This window comes from Ranitomeya imitator, chromosome 1, assembly GCF_032444005.1.
Source record: "Ranitomeya imitator isolate aRanImi1 chromosome 1, aRanImi1.pri, whole genome shotgun sequence".
NCBI classification, from domain to species: Eukaryota; Metazoa; Chordata; class Amphibia; order Anura; family Dendrobatidae; genus Ranitomeya; species Ranitomeya imitator.
Window position 1 is genome coordinate 1,033,409,709 of NC_091282.1, and position 8,286 is coordinate 1,033,417,994.

Sequence of the window (8,286 nt, forward strand, 5' to 3'; positions counted from 1 at the left end):
ACCGAGACACTTTCGCTTACATCATCACTGTGATCCCAAACATCTGAAGATATGGGGTATTGATAAAGTGCGTGCTGGCATTAGGTGAGGAGACTTGAAGCGCAAATTAGCACAATGTGAGTGTAGGTGGATTACGCTCCTCAATACCATTTCCCCATTAGGGCTTAATGAACATCTTAGTTTCAGTTCCTTTTTATAAATATTGTCTCCAGTTTAGGTTATTTTATTCTTATTGTTTGTGCTGTGTTGTGTATCTGTGTCTAATATTGTATTTTTGTATTTCTATTATTTTCATGTTTAGTCTTCATGCACTGCAGCATATATGTGCTTATATATTGAATCTTCCGGTTGGGATGTGTGGATCAATATGATACTGACCATGATTGAAGCACTGTCATCAGGTTTCTTCACTGAACCACTTACACATACGAGTTATGGAAAATCAAGTGGCGGACAATTTAAAGTGGATGCACTTCTACACCCCCTTTTTGTGTTTCTTATTTTATTACTTTTTATGTTTATTGGTGATTTGGTATTATGATATGTCAATTTTGGATATATACTAATATTATCATATGTTTGGTTTATTTTGTCTTTTTTGTTCACTTTGTGGGGTATTGTGAGGAGTTTTTGTTACATTGGATATAGCCGATGTGGTCTATATTGGATTAACTATGAAAACAACATATGTTCAGGAACTGTTTGTGAAGTATATACTATCATTGAATGGTATACGGTGTGTATAACACCATCATACCCGGTTTTTGTCTAAACTATAGTGTTATCCAATGTTCCAATTCTCCTCTAGCTACTGTTCACTAGTTCTCTATTTTTATATATAATATTCATGATTATGTAGTCCGCCTGACTTTATGCACGTATTGCACTTTGTTTCTATGCAAACTCGCATATGCGAGTGAAGGTTATGAGGGTTTCACTTGTACCTGCTGTTTGGTGCCTAGTACGCATGTCTTCCATGGTCTGCGGCTGGGGCATTGTGGGCGGCGCCCGGTAATGACGTCTGCGGGTCAGTGGCATCACTAGTACGCGACTGTGAACCGCGGCGCCATGTTGGATGCGGCCCGGGATGCATTTCCCGGCGGGACTAATGGGGGACATGCGCCGCAATTAGGCGCACCTGTTCCGGATGGTCGGGCATTATAAAATCAGTACTATGTACTGCACTGCCCCCTGACGAAGCCAACGCGAAACGCGCGTTGGGGCTGCGGCGGTGACCCCTGTATACCGGACTTTGATCTGATGGGTAAGAACCACTAAATTACCTATGAATATGACATAGGCCGCGTTGTGGTTAGCGGCACCCCACTTGGGGAGGTGTATTGTCTCACCTATAGATGTTTGGGAGTGGTGGTTTTCTTACCTGAAATTGTGCACTTTATGGCATTGACATTATTAAGCCGTATTAGCGGCATACTGGGGTCTTCCGTCTTTTTAATACTTTCAGTGCTTTCCTCAGTTTTCCCCTATTGTATGCTCTGTATATGTTATGAGTATTTTGACTTTATATGTTTTTAGATATTGTTATAATAAAAACGTACATTTTTACATTTTGGGACATGTGCTCCATGTGTCTTTTTGGGTTGTCTGGACAGCAGTCTAAGCAGTCGCTTCTTTTCTCAGCACCCCTGGTATCTCTGGTAATTAATCAGAAAGACATGGTAAATCAACAGTGAGAGCAGCTGTTTCTTACTTCAGCACCCCTGGTGTCTCTAGTATTTGGTCAGAAATACAATGTGAATCCAGGAAAAAGATGTGCACACTGTCACTAGGTTGGTGCAGGCATGAACAAAATAGTCCAAGTATAAGAAAAATCAGCCGCACTCAAATGGTTGAAAGTTCAGCAAACTGTGTAGTTTCTTTATTAACACAAACAATAAACATCACCAGGTGCTTTTTTAGGAGGTAAATGGGTGGCGGACTATTCAATTCGGGTAACGTTTCGACCCCAGCGGGTCTTTATCAAAACCTCACTTATGCCAAAGAGGTAGAGGAGAGGAGAAAGAGCCGAGTTCCCATAGGGCAGCTCTGGTGGAGTTGTGTGGAAGCACGTCCGCCTGGTGAGTGATGTAGTGCATGTGTGATCCCGGCCTAATAAGATGGCAAACATTCCTATGCTCTTTAGCAATTATCTCTCTGGACAAAACAAGCATTATATGCTAATTAAATGTATTTAGGAATTTATTTATAATCACTATTCTCCCAGAAAAACCCTTTAAAGAAATCCTTCTCCCCTATTTTCCCTGATCTTTCTGCTTCTCATGAAAACCTCATGATTCTATAACTTATCAGTTGTTAGAGAAGATTAGTATAGGGACAATAATCTAAGGCGTGACATGCAACAATAGCATACCTCTGTAAGGGTGTTAAAAGGTTTTCCAGGACTACAATATTGATTACCAATGGTTAGGATAGGTTAATATCAGATCAATGGGAGGTGAACTCCTGGTACCCCTACTCATCAGCTGATATAGGAGCACCACAGGTTCTTCTAGGTGCTTTGTCCCCTTTATGGTTTACTAGGTGGAACTCTGTACACTTTTTATCAGCTGTCCTATTCACTTCAATAGGACTTCAGTACCAGGCTAAGAGCTGCAGTAGTAGGCATAATCACTTCAAAGTGTGTGCAGCTCTGCCTGGCACACAATGAAGGGGACTCGGAGTTGATCAGTGGGGGTGCTATGACTCGTAGTGGTCAGTAATATCAAAGGCCTGATCCATTTATTAGATTCATGCTGCCTGAACCACAGCCATCATGAATCAGAACCTGGCCAGGGATGTTTAATTCAGAAATTAAGTTTCAGATCAAACAATATTGAAAAGCAACTACATAGGGAGAGAGGAGAGGTCTATCAGAATGTTTTGGCAGGAACTCTTATTGCTGCACTGTGTATGAGTGCAGGCGAAATACAGTTTGTGTGGGGGCATTTTAGATCTGATCCGACGTGAAATACTGCACAATTCATTGTGTACTGGTTAAACAATACCCTGGAAGAAGCAGGATGCACAGTTGTGGCAGTACAGGACTCTGAGCACTGTGGTACAAACACTACATGGGAGGCTATGGGAATGCTTGTTTTATCTTAGGCTTCTTTTACATTTGCCGTGTTTCTGCGGCCCATTTTTGCGGGCCGTATTGCCGTAATTTTCACGGTCTGCTACAAAAATGGGCCGCAAAAAGCCTTGCGGAATGCCGGCAAGTGTAAAGAAGCCTTAATCCGGGCACAGTGCCAAATCACGATGAGACAGTCCCTAGTTTCAGCTGTCTAATTATGTGTATAGACAATAGTTTACTAAGAGCGATTCCAACAGACAAGCCGCCATAAGAAAACCCTGAAAAGCTGAAGCAGGTCCGCACACCTTATTAGTCTACAGAACTGAATTGCATTGATGGATTAATATAAGTGTTATGTAGCTAGTAAAACAATATTCTATATCTATTTTATAAGCTTTTAAAACAGAGAAATACAGATTATCAGTTTTATTATGATATTTTATTGGCCAATTATATATACAGTACTTAAAAAAAAATAAACACAAGAAAAAAGGGAATATGCCAGACAAAGTATAAAAGCAAGTCATCTTTATTGAAAAAGGTTATTAAATATAGCAATACAAGAAAAGGTGGGTAAGAATGCAATTAATGGCTACGTTAATTAAGATATACAGTGGGGCAAAAAAGTATTTAGTCAGTCAGCAATAGTGCAAGTTCCACCACTTAAAAAGATGAGAGGCGTCTGTAATTTACATCATAGGTAGACCTCAACTATGCGAGACAAACTTAGAAAAAAAAATCCAGAAAATCACATTGTCTGTTTTTTTAACATTTTATTTGCATATTATGGTGGAAAATAAGTATTTGGTCAGAAACAAACAATCAAGATTTCTGGCTCTCACAGACCTGTAACTTCTTCTTTAAGAGTCTCCTCTTTCTTCCACTCATTACCTGTAGTAATGGCACCTGTTTAAACTTGTTATCAGTATAAAAAGACACCTGTGCACACCCTCAAACAGTCTGACTCCAAACTCCACTATGGTGAAGACCAAAGAGCTGTCAAAGGACACCCGAAACAAAATTGTAGCCCTGCCCCAGGCTGGGAAGACTGAATCTGCAATAGCCAACCAGCTTGGAGTGAAGAAATCAACAGTGGGAGCAATAATTAGAAAATGGAAGACATACAAGACCACTGATAATCTCCCTCGATCTGGGGCTCCACGCAAAATCCCACCCCGTGGGGTCAGAATGATCACAAGAACGGTGAGCAAAAATCCCAGAACCACGCGGGGGGACCTAGTGAATGAACTGCAGAGAGCTGGGACCAATGTAACAAGGCCTACCATAAGTAACACACTACGCCACCATGGACTCAGATCCTGCAGTTCCAGACGTGTCCCATTGCTTAAGCCAGTACATGTCCGTGCCCGTCTGAAGTTTGCTAGAGAGCATTTGGATGATCCAGAGGAGTTTTGGGAGAATGTCCTATGGTCTGATGAAACCAAACTGGAACTGTTTGGTAGAAACACAACTTGTCGTGTTTGGAGGAAAAAGAATACGGAGTTGCATCCATCAAACACCATACCTACTGTAAAGCATGGTGGTGGAAACATCATGCTTTGGAGCGGTTTCTCTGCAAAGGGGGCAGGACGACTGATCCGGGTACATGAAAGAATGAATGGGGCCATGTATCGTGAGATTTTGAGTGCAAACCTCCTTCCATCAGCAAGGGCATTGAAGATGAAACGTGGCTGGGTCTTTCAACATGACAATGATCCAAAGCACACCGCCAGGGCAACGAAGGAGTGGCTTCGTAAGAAGCATTTCAAGGTCCTGGAGTGGCCTAGCCAGTCTCCAGATCTCAACCCTATAGAAAACCTTTGGAGGGAGTTGAAAGTCCGTGTTGCCAAGCGAAAAGCCAAAAACATCACTGCTCTAGAGGAGATCTGCATGGAGGAATGGGCCAACATACCAACAACAGTGTGTGGCAACCTTGTGAAGACTTACAGAAAACATTTGACCTCTGTCATTGCCAACAAAGGATATATTACAAAGTATTGAGATGAAATTTTGTTTCTGACCAAATACTTATTTTCCACCATAATATGCAAATAAAATGTTAAAAAAACAGACAATGTGATTTTCTGGATTTTTTTTTCTCAGTTTGTCTCCCATAGTTGAGGTCTACCTATGATGTAAATTACAGACGCCTCTCATCTTTTTAAGTGGTGGAACTTGCACTATTGCTGACTGACTAAATACTTTTTTGCCCCACTGTATGTGAGAAGACGGAACAGTAAAAAGAACACACGGTAGCCAAATAAAGTATATCTTGAAGGGGTGCTGGGCACTGTGATTCAAACTGGCACATGGTCTATATTTTTTGTGATTTTTTTTATATATTTTATTTATATATGCTAGTCATAAAGACTGTCTGAACCACTTTGCTCTAGCAGTTTTTAAGGGGATTTTTTGTACTGTATCGTCTCACTGTGGGATTTTTCTGTAATAAAGATTATATTTAATTGCTAAATTATCTGCGCTTATATTTGATATACTTTAAGTGGCGGTATTTGGTCTAAACTTGAGTCTTGAATAAAGAGTGAGTTCAGATCCTGATGGCAAAGAACCTTAGGTACATTCATAGAATTCATAGATGGGAAAACTCAGCTGGCTAATGATAGAAGGTATAAATAACACTCAACATGTATCAAAGTTAGGGGACATGTTATAACAGTATGGGCTAAACTATAATATCTCACTTTAAACAAACATAGGAGGTATAGTTAAAGAATCAGTGTATGCAATGAACATCCCAGAGAAAGAGCAAATAACCATGAATAAATAACCATATTCCATGTGAGACCCATACCAACAGAAGCACACCTGATCAGGGTTGCCAACTGTCCAGAAATTCCAGGACAGTCTGTAAAAAAGAGACAGCAGTCGTTCCCAGGCCTGGCTGGTCAGCTCAGGCAGAAATTCCTTACCTGACTCAACCGATGGAGGGTCCTGGAAGCGCCACATTGGCCTGGAGGGGCCTTCACTGGTGAGCGGGCCGAAGCAGCGGCACCACGCTATGTGGATTGTCGGCTTCTGCAGCGCATGAATGGGGCAAGTGCTTGGAGTCACACCCTGATGACGCATGCACTGGAAACATGTGACCGGCAGTGACATCCAGGGATGAAACCGGAAGAGGCGCCTGGAAGGACATGCTGTTTGGCTGGTTCCGATTTACAATGTGGTTAGATCGCCGTTGTCACGGGGTTACCGCGACGGAGCAGAGCCAGAGGACCGCAGCATCTGGTTGCTCCTTCTCCGGCGCTGAGAAGAAGCACTTCTACGTCTTATTAAACTTGTTTATTTCTTCTAGCAGAACAGGGGTTAATCGGCCATGTTGGAAATCCCTGTGCTCAGCTGTGCTCGGTTAGCCACTCCTTTTCCCTATATAATCTGGGCTTTATTACTAATCCTCGTCAGTTAGCTTTTTGCTGCATGGCTAAAGGAGGGAGTGAAGTTCGTATGAGAATGAGTGCTGGAGGAGTTATAAGCGACTGTTTAGATGGTACACTTGGTAATTCTTTAGCCTTTTCTATTTTTGGTTTCTTCCCCTTCCTGTATACCCCAGTGCATTCCTCTGTTATATGTGAGTGAATATATGGTGTGTGTGGAGTTTTTAGTTTCCCCTTGCCTTTGTCCCCGTTTGTCGGGCTGGTGTATTGCCATGAACAATAGCGTCCCCTTCTCCCTGGGTGGGGGAAGAGGACAGATGAAGGGCTAATTTAGGAGATAAGGCAAGGGCAAAGGCCCCGGCGTCTTCGCCTTCTGAAGTATCTTGGGGAACAGGGAGAGCTAGGGCGCACTCAAGTGTTAGGGCCAGAAAAGGGGCCCCTGGTCTCAAGTCACCCAACAGCTGTGTTGTGACAGCCAGTAGAGCAGTTCCCTTTGCTCCGGTAGTCCCTTCAGGCAGCATAGAGCCACAGTAGCTAGAAGAGCAGGTGCAAAAGCAGCAGTGGAGTCGTAGCCATGGCAGTGGCAATTGTCGCACGGAAGGAGCAGCTGAACCACACAGCAGAGCCGGGGATCCAGCAACGTGGATGAATCCTCAGCATCAAGAGGGGCTCTATCAGCTGATATGTTTTCTCCTCCAAATCCGGTACCCATGAATACCTCTGAGTGTTAAGTGATCATCGTGAAAGTTCATTTTGTCATGGGGATCCCTTTTTCTTGTCATTATATTGTCTGAGAAGGACATTCATAGCAAAGTGCAAGCACAGGAATTGTGTGCTCTGTAAAGAAGGGTTGCTAAATTCCTGGGAGAATAGGATTTGTCGGTCTTGTATCAAATAGACATTATATGAAAAGCCCCCTAACTTTACCTCCAAGTTGAGATCTATCATTAGGGTGGAGGTTAAAAATGCCCTAAAATCTATGTCACAAGAAGAAGGGAAAGATAGGGGAGGCAAAAATTCTAGGAGGTTGTCTCTTGAGTCAGATACCTCTGACATATTGGATGAAGATGGGGCTTTAGTCTTCCTGTCACGAAATATGTAATGACCCCACAGGGGGTCGGTAGGCGAACAGCACAACACACACACACACAACGGGATGGTATAGGGGAGAGGAAGGCCCTACCGATAGGGAATGAGGTCACCACCTGAACTCAAACCTGAATCTGTACCTGCAGTCCCCTAATGCCCTAAGCGGGTCCCCCTGCCACCGTTACAAACCTCGTCCCTTGCTGTCACCTCACACTACCCTGGCCAGCAAGAGCGCTAGACTCATCACTGCAAATAGTAACAAACACCGGGCACCAGGGCCGGCTCCAGGTTTTTGAGGGCCCCGGGCGAAAGAGTCTCAGTGGGCCCCCCTCTTTAACACATACCACGATTCATGATGCACAGATACAGCAGAGAAATATAGCACAACCAAGCAGCATATAACACAGCCCATGTAGTATATAGCACAGGCCATGTAGTATATAGCACAGGCCACATAGTATATAGCACAGGCCACGTAGTATATAGCCCAGGCCACGTAGTATATAGCACAGGCCACGTAGTATATAACACAGCCCATGTGGTATATAGCACAGCCATGTAGTATATAGCACAGCCCACGTATTATATAGCACAGCCCATGTATTATATAGCACAGCCACGTAGTATATAGCACAGCCCACATATTATATAGCACCTCCACGTAGTATATTGCACAGGCCACGTAGTATATAGCACAGCCACGTAGTATATAGCACAGCCACGTAGTATATA